This window comes from Mustelus asterias, chromosome 22, assembly GCF_964213995.1.
Source record: "Mustelus asterias chromosome 22, sMusAst1.hap1.1, whole genome shotgun sequence".
NCBI lineage: Eukaryota > Metazoa > Chordata > Chondrichthyes > Carcharhiniformes > Triakidae > Mustelus > Mustelus asterias.
Genome location: NC_135822.1, coordinates 65,915,511 through 65,931,542, shown reverse-complemented (window position 1 = coordinate 65,931,542; position 16,032 = coordinate 65,915,511). Strand labels below are relative to the sequence as shown.

The 16,032-nt window shown below is 48.1% G+C and overlaps 1 protein-coding gene across 1 annotated transcript in view; it reads left to right on the top strand.

The window, feature by feature from the left end:
• The window catches only part of LOC144509786 (leucine-rich repeat transmembrane neuronal protein 4-like), a 243,770-nt gene that overhangs the window by 226,899 nt on the left and 839 nt on the right, over nucleotides 1-16,032 (top strand). The window lies entirely within an intron of this gene.

Below are 16,032 nucleotides of genomic sequence, written 5' to 3'. Positions count from 1 at the left end.
CCAAATAAACCTGTTGGACTTTAACCTGGTGTTGTGAGCTTTCATTGCCCATCCATTGCAGATTAGGTTTGTACTCGTTGGAGTTTAGAAGGCTGAGGGATGATCTTATAGAGGCATATAAGATAATGAAGGGGCTGGATAGGGTAGAAGTGGAGAGATTCTTTCCACTTAGAAAGGAAACCAGAACTAGAGGGCACAGCCTCAAAATAAAGGGGGGTCAGTTTAGGACAGAGTTGAGGAGGAACTTCTTCTCTCAGAGGGTGGTGAATCTCTGGAATTCTCTGCCCACTGAAGTGGTGGAGGCTACCTCGTTGAATATGTTTAAATCACGGATAGATGGATTCCTGATCGGTAAGGGAATTAGGGGTTATGGGGAGCAGGCGGGTAAGTGGAACTGATTCACTGCAGATCAGCCATGATCTTATTGAATGGTGGGGCAGGCTCGAGGGGCTAGATGGCCTACTCCTGCTCCTATTTCTTATGTTCTTATCCCAAGTTGCCCTAAGGCAGTTGGGAGTCAACCACATTGCTGTCATATGTAGGCCAGACCAAATAAGGACGCCAGATTTCCTTTCCTCAAGGGCATCAGTGAACCAGATGGGTTTTTCCAACAATAGGCAATGGTTTCAGGGTCATCAGCAGATTCTTAATTCCAGATTTTTTTTCTTGAATTCAAATTTCGCTATCTGCCGTGGCGGGATTGGAACCCGGGTCCCCAGAGCAATAGCTGAGTTTCTGGATCAATTAGTTTAATTCGGCATCATGTTCGGCACAAGGTCGTGGGCCGAAGGGCCTGTTCCTGTTCTGTGTAATAATGTTGCTCACCACTTTGAGAAACCCAGATACCATTGAGAAGACACCAAACTCAAAGCTTGTGCAACGACTGGTCACGCCCGAAGCGTGCTGGGTCCGAGATTTTGCTCCCAGGCCCTGTTATATCCGGACAGTGCTAGGTTCATAAAGGGAGCCCCCAGCAGTTAGATAAACCCCATATTCCTACCTGCTTTCCCTGAGCAATATCACATTTTCCTTTCTGATTTCTGACAATGTCCTAAAATGGGGGCGACACGGTGGCACAGTGGTAATACCATTAGGCCATCACCTCCCCGGTTGAAAAGGACCCTTTAGAATCATAGAATCCTACAGTGCACAAGGAGGCTATTCAGCACATCGAGTCTGCACCGACCACAATCCCAGCCAGGCCCGATCCCCATAACCCCATGCGTTTACCCTAGCTAGTCCCTCTAACACTAAGGGGCAATTTTAGCATGGCCAATCAACCTAACCCGCACATCTTTGGACTGTGTGAGGAAACGGGAGCACCCGGAGGAAACCCAGGCAGACACGGGGAGAACGTGCAAACTCCACACAGACGGTGACCCAAGCCGGGAATCAAACCCAGGTCCCTGGCGCTGGGAGGCAGCAGTGCTAAACCACTGTGCCACCCTGCCGCCCCCATTTTAGGACATTGCTAGAAATCAGAAAGGAAAACGTGATATTGCTCAGGGAAAGCAGGTAGGAATATGGGGTTTATCTAGCTGGTGGGGGCTCCTTTTATGAACCTAGCACTGTCCGGATATAACAGGGCCTGGGAGCAAAGTCTCGGACCCAGCACACTTCGGGCGTGACCAGTCGTTGCACAAGCTTTGAGTTTGGTATCTTCTCAATGGTATCTGGGTGTCTCAAAGTGGTGAGCAACATTTTAATTACTAACAACAGATCATGCGTGATAATTAGAGGATTTAAAATTTATCCTATTTGTTTTGATTCGAAAAAAATACTCAAATTAAGATGAAAAAAGATGTGTGCACCTTTCTGACTCCCACTCTCTCCGAAAAGTGTTACTAATTAGAATGTTTTCATTTATTATCAGCATGGAAACCCACATGAAAACCTATGTAATAATCATATGATATGAGGCTGATCTAACCATCAACACAACACAGGTGATCAGACAATCACCACTGAAAACTGGTTGACTGTAAGGACAGCCTTCCGCGCAGCTTAATACACTTCTTCAAGTGGACAGAACAAATTTAACACCACTCTCCACATAAGCATAGGCGCAACGCTGCTTAAAGACAATCATAGGTTATGCCCAAGAATAAATTGGGTGGAATTTTACAGGCTCGCCCAGCGGTGGTACATTCTGCTCACCGCATTTTACGGACCCGTCCTCGCCATGACGGGGCTGTCAAAGTTCGCCCAACGTTTTTGACATTCAGCGCCAAAAACCTCCAACCTCGTCCACCGCTGGGATTCTCCGCCGCCGTTGCACTGAATGGAGTTTTGGCTGGAAGGCCAAATTCTTCATTCTCGGTGGTGCTGGCGGGAGGCGGGAAGGAAGGATGAGATCAGGGAATCCCAGCCCAAATCTTTCTTCCAAAATAACTTCGCCAAAACTGCCAGAAAGGTGAAGAACAAACATCCCGGCACAGTAATTGTTAAGTTTCGACTCAGCCTCCCATCCATTGACTCGGTCTACACTTCCCGCTGCCTCGGAAAAGCGGCCAGCATAATTAAGGGCCCCACGCACCCCGGACATTCTCTCTTCCACCTTCTTCCTTCAGGAAAAAGGTACAGAAGTCTGAGGACACATACCAACCAGCTTCTTCCCTGCTGCTGTCAGACTTTTGAATGGACTTAGCTTGCATTAAGTTGATCTTTCTCTACACCCTAGCTATGACTGTAACACTACATTCTGCTCTCCTTTCCTTCTCTATGAACAGTATGTTTTGTCTGTATAGCGCGCAAGAAACAATACTTTTCACTGTATGTTAATACACGTGACAATAATAAATCAAATCAAATCAAATTTATTTATTGGTGTCACAAGTAGGCTTACATTAACACTGCAATGAAGTTACTGTGAAAATCCCTAGTCGCCGCACTCCGGCACCTGTTTGGGTACACTGAGGGAGAATTTAGCATGGTCAATGTACCTAACCAGCACGAGTTTCGGACTGTGGGAGGAAACTGGAGCACCCGGAGGAAACCCACCCTGACACGGGATGGGGGGAAAAGTGCAGACTCCGCACAGACAGTGATGGAGGTGGGCACCTGTAGATGTCTAAGCAGGCTCTGAGCTTTGGTCAACTGTACCCATCATTATTCTGTGTAAAAACAGGACATTTGCTGTAATCGGGAGGTGATGGCCTGGTGATATTATCACTAAACTAATAATCCAGAAACTCAGCCAATGTTCTGGGAACCTGGGTTCAAATCCTGCCACGGCAGATGGTGGAATTTGAGTTTGATTGTTTTTTAAAATGTGGAATTAAGAATCTACTGATGACCATGGAACCATTGTCGATTGTCGGAAAAACCCACCTAATGTTATTGAGGGAAGGAAAACTGCCATCCTTACCTGGTCTGGTCTACATGTGCCTCCAGATGCACGGCAATGTGGTTGACTCTCAACTGCCCTCAGGCAATTAGGGATGGGCAATAAATGCTGGCCCAGCCAGCGACGCCCGTGTCCCATGAATGAATAAAAAATAAAATGACCCCGAGTTGCAGCTTTGCGCAGTGAATTTATCCAAAGCTGTGCTCGATTTGTCAGTTCGAATTCATCTTTGTGGAATAATTCGAACTGTTCCAGGGAGATTTTACTTAATTGAATTATTTCAGCATTCATTACATTCCCGAGCGAGCATTGCTTTTATTCTTCAACCAATTTTTAAAGTACACTTGTGAAGAACATGACCAGTTTTGGAGTGCTGTCATATTCAGCTTAACGTGCTGACTCGTACCTAATTGAAATTGTGAGTCTCCGCCGATATATCACATCCAGTTGTCCCTGAGGATCAGGTGTGATTTATTGTATTTTTTTCAAACGGTAACCAAGAAGTCCCATGGAGCACGTTGTAAATCCTGCAGTCGTGCCGCAAGGATCAAAATAGGATTTACTTAAAAATTTAAAAAATTTGTTTCGGCTCCTCGAACCTTTTCAGTCTTGTTATGCAATGTATTGCAGACGCAGGAAGTGAAGGTGACTTATCTCCATGTGTTGACCAACGCTGTACTACTTTAGGCTTTGAAGCTGAGACTCCCCAAACTCGGCCAATGCAGAAAGACCAGTCGACAGCGTCAAACGGCATCAAAGATAATGATATTGTCCCCTTTGTTGCAGCCATTTTGGTTTGGAGACAGGGCACGACAGGGAAAATTGATAGATTGTCTTCCAAGTGAAAGAAAGCAGAGATGGACTTGCGTTTATAGTAGCACTGTTCACTATCGCAGGACATCTCCAATTACTTTACCTTTGAAGTTTTAGTCATCGTTGCAATAAAAACTCAGATTGATGTGTCACTTTTCATGACCATCAGGCATCTCAAAAGGCTTTCGAGTCCATTAGAATCATAGAATCCCTGCAGTGCAGAATTCTACCCATCGAGCCTCTACTGACAACAAATACTCGTGTAGTGCCATTCCCGTTTTTTTTATTCATTCATGGGACATGGGTGTCGCTGGCTGCGCCAGTATTTATTGCCCATTGTCAAAGCTAAAAGGCAAAGAAAGCGGGAGATCTTTATGCTGCAGGGGGAGGGAATGAAAGATGAGTCATAGCCACAGAAATCAGGGGGAAAGACTGCTAATGTCTGTCCGCAGAGAGAATAAAGGGTGTGAATGGCCTTCGGTCTGTGCGCAATCAGGATCCTGACCTTCCTGTCGCTCGCCATTTTAACACACGATCCTGCTCCCATGCCCACATGTCTGTCCTTGGCCCTGCTGCAATGTTCCAGTGAAGCTCAACGCAAACTGGAGCAGCACCTCATCTTCTGGCTGACGACTTTACAACCTTCCGGTCTCAACACCAAATTCAACAACTTCAGATGATTAGCTCCACCCCACCTCGGCCCCCTTTGTTTTCATTCTATTTTGTTTCATTTTTTACTGTTCTCTACCTTTTAGTTCTTTAATGGTCTTTCTTCATTTTTCTTCCCCTCCTCCCACTCTTTCCTTCCTCCTGCTTCATCCTCCTTCCCTTACCTTTTCTCCCCCCCCCCCCCCCCCCCCCCCCCCCCCCGCCACTTCCCCTTTTCTACATTCTACCACTGTCTCATTCCCTCCCCCTTTCCCCAACATCTCCATCTGTCACAGCTTACAGCTTCTCTGCCGTTTGGCCATTCACACACTTTATTCTCTCTGTGGACAGACATTAGCAGTCTTTTCCCCTGGTTTCCGTGGCTATCACTCATCTTTCATTCCCTCACCCTGCAGTATAAATATCTCCCACTTTCTACGCCTTTTAGCTTTGACAAAGGGTCGTCTGGACTCGAAACGTCAGCTCTTTTCTCTCCTTACAGAGGCTGCCAGACCTGCTGAGATTTTCCAGCGTTTTGTCTTTTGGTTTCAGATTCCAGCATCCGCAGTATTTTATTTATTGCCCATCCCTCGTTGCCCGAGGGCAGTTGAGAGTCAACCACATTGCTGTGGCTCTGGAGTCACATGTCGGCCTGACCGGGTAAGGATGGCAGAAATCCTCCCCTAAAGGGACATTAGTGAACCAGATGAGTTTTTCCCGACAATCGACGATGGTTTCATGGTCATCACCCGATTCTTAATTTCAGATATTTTTTATCGAATTCAAATTCCACCATCTGCAGTGGCTGGATTCGAACCCGGGTCCCCAGAACATTAGCTGAGTTTTTGGATTAATAGTCTAGCCATAATATTACTAGGCCATTGCTTCCCACAATGTAGAGAATGTGTCAGTCGATTTGCAGACAGCAAGCTCCCACTAAAGCAATGTAATTCGATGACTAGACCTTTTTTGTTGAGCGTTGGTTGAAAGGGCGGCATGGTGACACTACGGTGAGCACTGCTGCCTCACAGCGCCGGGGACCTTAGTTCAACTTCGGCCTCAGGTCACTGTCTGTGTGGAGTTTGCACGTTCTCCCCGTGTCTGTGTGGGTTTCTCCGGGCGCTCAGGTTTTCTCCCACACTCCAAAGGTGTGCAGGTTTGGTGGATTGGCCATGCTAAATTGCCCCCGAGTGTCCCAGGACTTTGGGGAATTAGTGGGGTAAATATGTGGGGAACAGGGCCTGGGAGAGGCGGTGAGACTCAATGGGCCGAATGTCCTCTTTCTGCACTGTGGGGATTCTGTGAGGGATGATATTAGTCAGGGGCAGCAGCAGGATGGCCCTGCTTTTCATTGCGGAATGCCAAAGGTGCCAGTGTGTGCAATAGTCCTGCCATGGTACGACACGTCTCCAAGATCCAATCTTGTCAGCACAACCAGGCATACTCAACAACTGCCTGTGTCGAGTCACTCAGTCCAAACAGTCTGTTTATCCCACATCTAAGCATAGGTCAGTGTCTCACTCTGACAGAGTTGTGATTATGGTGAGCAAAGATTAGTCACGTTATCTCTTTTTTCCAAATGTTATTTGATCTCAATTTTTGTTACCTCATCTTTAGCTACTGTAGTGACGCACTTTGAAGCATCCTAGACTCGCTTTCTGCATTGCAATAATCCTAGTTCTTTGACTGACCTTGTCTTCTGAAGTATGTGCGGTTTGAGGGAAACCACACGCAGAGGATATCAGAGGTACAGAAAAAGACCACCACAAAGAGGACACGATCAAATCAGAGATCAGAGAAAACCGTCGTGATGAGATTTTGAAAAGCCGACAGCTTCCGTGGCAGAGAAAGTAACGGGGAGGGTTTTAATTCAGTGTTGAGAAAGATGAAAGGGTTCGAGGGAATAAATAATGAAAGGTTATTCCCACTGATGGAAACAGAAAGTGTTGGAAATGCTCAGCGGGTCTGGCAGAATCTGTGGAGAGACAAAAAGAGTTAATGTTTCAGATTGAATCTGGCTCTTCCACAAGACTGAAAGATTCCCACTGAAAGGTTCATCATTGCCAAAGGGGCGGTTGCTCAGTGTTAGCACTACAAGAATAAAGAGGGAGGTTAGGAGACATATTTCATGCAAAGGGTCGTTAGAAGAGGAAAGACATGCCACAAGTAGCAATTGAAGTCAAATCAATCACGCGATTTAAGAGGGAACGCTTTAAACCCTTGGAACAGGAGAGCATAAGAAATACGAGAAGCAGACCATATGGCCCCAGAGACCGCTCTGCCAGTTAGTAAGACCATGATGGATCTTCTCCGTCTGATCTACTTGCCCAACCAATCCTGATTCCCCGATTTCTACAACACACAAAAGTGTATCTCAGAAATAATGTCAGCCATGTCTGAGCATCCACAGCTCTCCGGGGTAGAGAATTCCAAAGGTTCGCGATCCTCTGAGGGCAGAAATGTTTCCTCATTTCGGTCCCAAGCGGCTTCTCCTGAGACCCATGACCCACGCGTTGTAGACTCTCAAGCCAGGAAATGCGGCCTCTCAGAGAGCTTGACAGGATCAATGCTCAGGGTATCGTTCCTCAGTAAGAGCACCAGGTAAACTCACGGGAATATCGGCCCAGTCTACTCCACCACTCCTCATTCATCCGACGATCCTCTCAGCCCAGAGACAACTCTGTGAATCTCCGCTGCATCCCCTCCAAGCCAGGTGCATCTTTCCTTTGGTATGGAGGCTAAAAGTAGAGTAGTCCAGCTGTGGCCTCACCAAAGCTCTATGCAATTGCAGCAAGACTTCTTCTCCCAAACACTCCAACCCATTAAAATAGAGGCCAACATACTATGAGCCATCCAAATTCCCTGCTCTAGTTCCAACAGTAAGAAGTTTAACAACACCAGTTTAAAGTCCAACAGGTTTATTTGGTAGCAAATGCCACTAGCTTTCGGAGCGCTGCCCCTTCGTCAGGTGGAGTGGAGAAATGCTCACAAACAGGGCATACAGAGACACAAACTCAATTTACAGAATAATGATTGGAATGCAGTCTTTACAGATAATCAAGTCTTAAAGGTACAAACAATGTGAGTGGAGAGAGCATTAAGCACAGGTTAAAGAGATGTGTATTGTCTCCAGACTGGACAGCCAGTGAGATTCTGCAAGTCCAGACAAGCTGTGGGGGTGACAAATAGTGTGACATGAACCCAAGATCCCAGTTGAGGCCATCCTCACGTGTGCGGAACTTGGCTATCAGTTTCTGCTCAGTGACTCTGCGCTGTCATGTGTCGTGAAGGCCGCCTTGGAGAACGCTTATGCGAAGATCAGAGGCCGAATGCCCGTGAAGTGCTCCCCAACAGGAAGAGAACAGTCTTGCCTGGTGATTGTCGAGCGGTGTTCATTCATCTGTTGTCGTAGCGTCTGCATGGTTTCCCCAATGTACCATGCCTCGGGACATCCTTTCCTTCAGCGTATCAGGTAGACAACGTTGGCCGAGTTGCAAGAGTATGTACCATGTACCTGGTGGATGGTGTTCTCACGTGAGATGATGGCATCTGTGTCGATGACCCGGCACATCTTGCAGAGGTTGCTGTGGCAGGGTTGTGTGGTGTCGTGGTCACTGTTCTCCTGAAGGCTGGGTAGTTTGCTGCGGACAATGGTCTGTTTGAGGTTGTGCGGTTGTTTGAAGGCAAGAAGTGGGGGTGTGGGGATGGCCTTGGTGAGATGTTCGTCTTCATCAATGAAATGTTGAAGGCTCCAGAGGAGATGCCGTAGCTTCTCCGCTCTGGGGAAGTACTGGACGATGAAGGGTACTGTTGTCTGGACTTGCAGAATCTCATTGGCTGTCCTGTCTGAGACAATACGCATCTCTTTAACCTGTGCTTAATGCCCCCTCCATTCACATTGTTTGTACCTTTAAGACTTGATTATCTGTAAAGACTGCATTCCAATCATTATTCTGTAAATTGAGTTTGTGTCTCTGTGCCCTGTTTGTGAACATTTCTCCACTCCACCTGACGAAGGGGCAGCGCTCCGAAAGCTAGTGGCATTTGCTACCAAATAAACCTGTTGGACTTTAACCTGGTGTTGTTAAACTTCTTACTGTGTTTACCCCAGTCCAACGCCGGCATCTCCACATCATGACTAGTTCCAACAGCACAGACCACAATAGATCTGACCGCTGAAGAGGGAAATGTAACAAGCAGCCGAGTAAATACCACCCACTTTACACACCGCCCAAGGCGAGTCTCTGCCAAACAATAATAACACGCACCTATATAGCACCCAAGGCACTTCACGGGAGCATTATAGAGTCATAGGGCCCGATTTTACCAACAACTTGCACCCGTTTTCGGCGCGAAATCGCGGTAACGTCGGGTGTGAGGCCTTTATCGCGATCTGCACCTGCGTCTGCGCAGATCGCCACTTTACCGAGACCCGCGAATGGCGGGGATCCGTTCCGCGCCCGAATCGGGCGCAACGACGATTTAAATGAATTTACGTGCATTTAAATTGAATTAATGAACTGCCCGCCCAACTCTATCGGCATTTCCCCCTTTACCACCGCGTTTGCCGATCCGGAACCGCGCTTTTAGGGACCTGCTAAATAAATGTCTGAGTCGGGTGCTCCAGCCTCTGAAGAGCGCGTTCAGTGTTTCCAACGGCTCTCTGACACAGATCAGTGGTAGGGGGGAGGAGGGAGGTGGGTCAGATCATTCTCTGGTTGGCAGGGGGAGGAGGAGGGGAGTGAGGTCAGATCATTGTCTAGTTGCGGGGGGGAGGAGCAGGAGGAGGCGGGTCAGATGTATCTCTGGCGGGGGGATGGGGGGAGGGCTGATCGTTGTCTGGTGGTGGGGGGGCAGGTCAGATGTTCCTCTGGAGGGGAGGGGGAGTGAGGCCAGACCATTCTCTGGGGGGGCGCGGGGGGGGAGTGAGGCAGGTTCGTTGTCGGGGGGGTGGAGAGTGAGGCCAGATCGTCGTCTGGCCGGGAGTGTGGGGGGGGGGCGGTGGGGGGAGTGAGCCTGATTGTTGTCTTGGGGGGGGGAGGGGGTGAGGCCGGATCGTTGTCTTGGGGCGGGGGGGCGGGTGGGGGAGGGAGTGAGGCCGGATCGTTGTCTTGGGGGGGTTGGGGGAGGGAGTGAGGCCGGATCATTATCTTGGGGGATGTGGGGGGGAGGAGGGAGGCGGGTAAGATGTATCTCGGGGAGGGGGGCAGATGAATCTCTGGTGGAGGGGGCAGATGGATCTCTGGTGGGGGGCAGATGGATCTCTGGTGGGGGGGGCAGGGGGGTCCGCTGCCACTCTGTGGGCGATCGGTGGGGGGGGAGGGGTGCAGGGGTGGCGATCAGTCTGGGTAGTGGGGGGGTGAATAAGGGACACACACACACATCACTGTCCTCCAAGACCGATCGCCACCCCTGCCCCCCTTCCCCCCCACCGATCGCCCGCAGAGTGGCAGCAGAGCCCCCTGCACCCCCCAACCCCCACCAGAGATCCATCTGCCCCCCCCCCACAGAGATCCATCTGCGCACCACCCCCCGCCCCCGCCTGCCCCGAGATACACCCTCGCTCCCACTTTTCGCTCCCAGGCCGCTTTCTGCAGTCTGGGAGCGATGTGACACGGGCGCGCTTTTTCAAATTTTTTTCTAACTGCGCATGTGCAGTTCAGAGCTCCGATCGTTCTGGTAGCGCTAAGCCCTGCCCACAGCATGAATCGGACTGGAGATGGCTGAGAGCGTATGGGGGCGCCTGAACGCAGATTTCTATGTTGGATCTGCATTACGCCCAGATTCGGCACTTAGAATGAAAATGGTAAAATCGGGCCCATAGAGTCATAGAGGTTTACAGCATGGAAACAGGCCCTTCAGCCCAACTTGTCCATACCGCCCCTTTTTTTAAAAAAACCCCGAAGCTAATCCCAATTGCCTTCATTTGGCCCATATCCCTCTATACCCATCTTACCCATGTAACTGTCTCAATGCTTTTTAAAAGACAAAATTGTACCCGCCTCTACTACTACCTCTGGCAGCTTGTTCTAGACACTCACCACCCTCTGTGTGAAAAAATTGCCCCTCTGGACACTTTTGTATGTCTCCCCTCTCACCTTAAACTTATGCCCTCTAGTTTTAGACTCCCCTACATTTGGGAAAAGATATTGACTATCTAGCTGATCTGTGCCCCTCATTATTTTATAGACCTCTATAAGGTCACCCCTCAGCCTCCTACGCTCCAGAGAAAAAAGTCCCAGTCTATCCAGCCTCTCCTGATAACTCAATCCGTCAAGTCCCGGTAGCATCCTAGTAAATCTTTTCTGCACTCTTTTTAGTTTAATAATATCCTTTCTATAATAGGGTGACCAGAATTGCACACAGTATTCCAAGTGTGGCCTTACCAATGTCTTGTACAACTTCAACAAGACATTCCAACTCCTGCATTCAATGTTCTGACTGATGAAACCAAGCATGCCAAATGCCTTCTTCACCACACTGTCCACCTGTGACTCCACTTTCAAGGAGCTACGAACATGTACCCCGAGAACTCTTTGTTCTGTAACTCTCCCCAACGCCCTACCATTAACTGAGTAAGTCCTGCCCTGATTCAATCTACCAAAATGTATCACCTCGCATTTGTCTAAATTAAACTCCATCTGCCATTCGTCAGCCCACTGGCCCAATTGATCAAGATCCTGTTGCAATCAGAGATAACATTCTTTACTGTCCACTGTGCCACTAATCTTGGTGTCACCTGCAAACTTACTAACCATGCCTCCTATATTCTCATCTGGTGGTGGGTGCGTGGAATCGGCTGCTGGTAGTGGTGGTGGAGGCGGATTCGATAGGGTCTTTTAAGAGACTTTTGGATAAGTTCATGGAAGATAGTAAGATAGAGGGTTATAGGTAAGCCTAGTAGGTAGGGACATGTTCGGTGCAACTTGTGGGCCGAAGAGCTCTAGCTTTTCTATGTTCTATGTTCTATGTTCTAAATCATTAATGTAAATGACAAATAACACTGATCCCTGAGGCACACCGCTGGTCACAGGCCTCCAGTTTGTATTATCAAGCAAGATTTGACACCGGACCAGATAAGGAGATATCCAGGAAGGTAACCAACAACTGAGTTGGGGAGCTAGGAGAATCTTAAAGTGAGGTAGACCAGGAGGGAGGTTTAGGGCGGGAGTTCCAGAGCTTGGGATCTTGCCAGCTGAAGACACAGCCCACCGAGAGTGGAGCAATTATAAATAGGGGATGCTGGAGGGGCCAGAGCTGGAGGGGCACAGCAGTCCCAGGGGTCTGTCGGAATGGAGGAGGTTAATGAGATAGAGATGGGTGAGGCCACAGAAGAAATTGCCCTCTCCTTTCAATGAAAACGAGAAAGATAAGGACGTTTAAATTGTTAACAACACGTGGGTTCCGTCCCTTTGACTACGACAAGGTCTGATCCTTTCTTCCTGTTATCATTAAGCTGATACGCAAAGTAAAAATGCAATTAAAACTCAAACGTCAATTAGATTTTAATTGAAAAATCAGTTGGCATGTCTAATTAAAGATGACAGACACTGGATGATACGCATGAATGCTTAGTTTAGCAATAAAAGATTAATAGCTCATAAAACATCATTAATTGCCAGATTACGCTGAAGGAGTATATTGTTATTGAAGTGTAATTCAGTGATTCTGAGAGAGATATTTAAAAATTTAATTTTTTTCAAATCTAAGCCTGGAACACATTGTGGTGAAGGATGGTGGGTAGTATAATGGTACGCTCGGAGGCTGAGGTTTATCCGCCTTGTCTCTCTCTCTATCTATTTCTGTTGTCGTCTTTGGTTGAGATTTTCTTCTGGGTACGTTCCTGTCATTTCTTCTCCAGGACCAGAGTACAAATCTGTAAAATTATCCCCCACCCGTAGCGAAAGGATGCAAGTCTGCGTCACCCCTCACTGCCATGTTTTTATGTGCAATGCTCTTGCGCACATCAGAAAGTTCCCCCCCTCTTCCCGCTGCTGTTCCCCCCCCCCCCACCCCCCTCCCCCCCGCCCCCCACCCCACCCCTTCCATTTTTGCATTCACAACCTCAAAAGCCCAATTTGAAAGGTGTTGATAGGAGATTGGGACAAGGATACGTCATTGGTCTCAGCGCCTTGGCATATCCAATTATTGCGGCAGACTTATATGGGCGAGATTTTATGCAGCCTCACTCGTCCCGTAATCGTCAAATCCCGCCCGAGGTCAGTGGATCTTCCCATTGTCCGCACCCCCCCTCGCTCGCCCCAATTCCCTTGGTGGGCGGGCCGATAAAATTCCAGCCAATCTCTCTACTGCACGGTTGGCTAAAGACTCGGAGATTTGCGGGATTTTTCAGTGCCGCCTACTGGCTGAATCTACAGGTCCAGCCGAAGTCCATGGACATGAGGCGGGCGGGCCTGCCCCATCCATGTTGGGACCCACCGGATCAGGGCTGGAAAACCCCTGACACAGGCTTTCCAAGACTGAAGATAAGAAAGAATTGACATTATGCACCATCTCTCTTGGCCTCAGAACACCCCAAAGTGCTGGACCAGCCAGTGAAGCAATTTGGGGGGGGATTCTTTCCATCCCACCCGCCACGGGAATTGCAGCATGGGGGCGGGGGCGGGGGGGGTGCAGAAGAGGGGGCCGCATTGTTTCCTCAAAAGGAACTCTTCAAATGCAGACAATAGAAATATAACAAAACTTATTCCAACTTATCAATCAAAGAAAGGGTTTAATAAAGAAACTTCATTACTCCAAACTTGAGGTCTCGTCCTGGGCCATGCCAAGCTCCCCCACAATTCCCAACAGGTTCTTATTTATAGTGAGTCAGCTGGTCAGCTGACCATCACCTCCTTCTGTAATTGGTTCCATGGTTTACTGGGTCAACTGACCCTTATAGCGTGTTACCATTGGTCACATTGCATCCGATACAAAGTTGTCAACGGTTACATTCTAACATGGACCATGCAAAGGTCCATTGATCTCGGGTGGGATTTACCGGTTTTGGGGCAAGCACGGCCAGAAAATCTCGCCCTTCAAGTATAGTCACTGTGCTGATGTGGGGAACAAGTTGCAGATGGCAAGCTCCCAAAAAGGTAGCGACCAGATTATCTGTCTTACTGTTGCCTGCTGATGGATAAATGTTGGATGAGGTGGGGGAGAATACTCCCTCTGTTTCCAGTTTGCTGTGTGAAGGTTGGCTGCCACAATTCCCACATGACAACAGTGACTACACTTCAAAAGTACTTCGGTAGCTGTAAATTATTTCAGGGCGTCCCGAAGTCAGGAAAGGCTTCATGCTATGTTCATTCCACTAATTGTATGTTGAGGAAGAATGCGTCTGAAGTTAGCCTTTAAAACAGGTTTATGTCCAAGACAGCAAAGCAAAGTCACAGACTCACCCAGTTCCTCCCAGACACTCAAGAGTCAACAGCAAAAACTCAGTTTGCAGGTGCAGCAGATAATCAAGAAGGCAAATGGAATGTTGGCCTTTATCGCGAGAGGGATGGAGTATAAAAGCAGGGAGGTCATGCTGCAACTGTACAGGGTACTGGTGAGGCCGCACCTAGAGTACCGCGTACAATTTTGGTCCCCTTATTTAAGAAAGGATATATTAGCTTTGGAGGGGTTACAGAGAAGGTTCACCAGGTTGATTCCAGAGATGAGGGGGTTAGCTCATGAGGAGAGATTGAGTAGACTGGGCCTGTACTCATTGGAGTTTAGAAGGTTGGGGGGAGATCTTATAGAGACATATAAGATAATGAAGGGGCTAGGCAGGGTAGAAGCAGCGAGGTTATTTCCACTTACAATGGAAACAAGAACTAGGGGGCATAGCCTCAAAATACAGGGGAGTCAATTTAGAACAGAGTTGAGGAGGAACTTCTTCTCCCAGAGGGTAGTGAATCTTTGGAATTCTCTGCCCAATGAAGCAGTAGAGGCTACCTCGTTAAATGTGTTTAAGTCACAGAAAGATAGATTTTTAACCATTAAGGGAATTAAGGGTTATGGGGAGCGGGCGGGTAAGTGGATCTGAACCCACTATCGGATCAGCCATGATCTTATTGAATGGCGGAGCAGGCTTGAGGGGCTAGATGGCCTACTCCTGCTCCTATTTCTTATGTTCTTATGGTTTACATACTCTTTCAATGATTATATACTCTTGCAATCATTCCCTAATCCTTCCCCAACTGTGGACAGTTATGCCTAATTACCAATTTAAAGTGTGTAAGGTCATAAGACTGTAAGTCATAGGAATAGAAGTGGGACATTCGGCCCATCAAATCTGCTCCACAATTCAGTGAGATCTGATATGATAATCCTCAGGTCCACTTTCCCATCTTATCCTCATGATCTGGGATTCTCTTACCGATTAAGAGTCTGTCTATCTCAACCTTGAACGACCCAACCTCTCCAGCCCTCTGCGGTAAAGAGTTCCACAGATTCACTCCCTTCTGAGGGAAGAAATTCTTCCTCATCTCTGACTTAAATGGGTGACCCCTTACTCTGAGTTTGTGTCCTCTGGTCCTCGACTCTCCCACAAGGGGAAAACAATCTCTCAGCATCGACCCTGTCAAGCCCCCTGAAAATCTTAGATGCCTCAATAAGGTCGCCTCTCATTCTTTTAAGCTCCAATGAGTACAGGCCCAACCTACTCAGCCCCTCCTCATAAGAAAATCCCTCCATACCCAGGATCAACCGTTTGAACCTTCTCTGGATTGCCTCCAATGCCAGTCGATAACAGGACTAATACTGTTCACAGTATTCCAGGTGTGGTCTGACGAGTGCCTTGTATAGTTTTACCAAGACTTCCCTATTTTTATCCTTCATTCCCTTTGAAATAAAGGCCAACATTCCATTTGCCTTCCCAATTACCCGCTGAACTTACATGCTAGCTTGTCGTGATTTTTGCATGAGGAACTCCAAATCGTTCTCAATTTCAATCACATTCAGCTCCTTTATTCTTGCTGCCAAAGTGCATAACTTCACATTTCCCAACATTGTATTCCATCTGCCAAGTCTCTGCCCACTCACCTAACCTGTCTATACCCCTACAAACTCAATGGTCGCGATCCTACCCGCCGTTCACGCCACGCTCCCGCTGCGGTGAGGTCAGAGAATTTGGCGCCCAGCCAAATCTCCGTCACTGCAGCGGGATGGGAAAATCCCACTGATGTGAGCGGTGTATCAAACACTTGATTCAAAACTCTGTCTTTGCAGTGCTC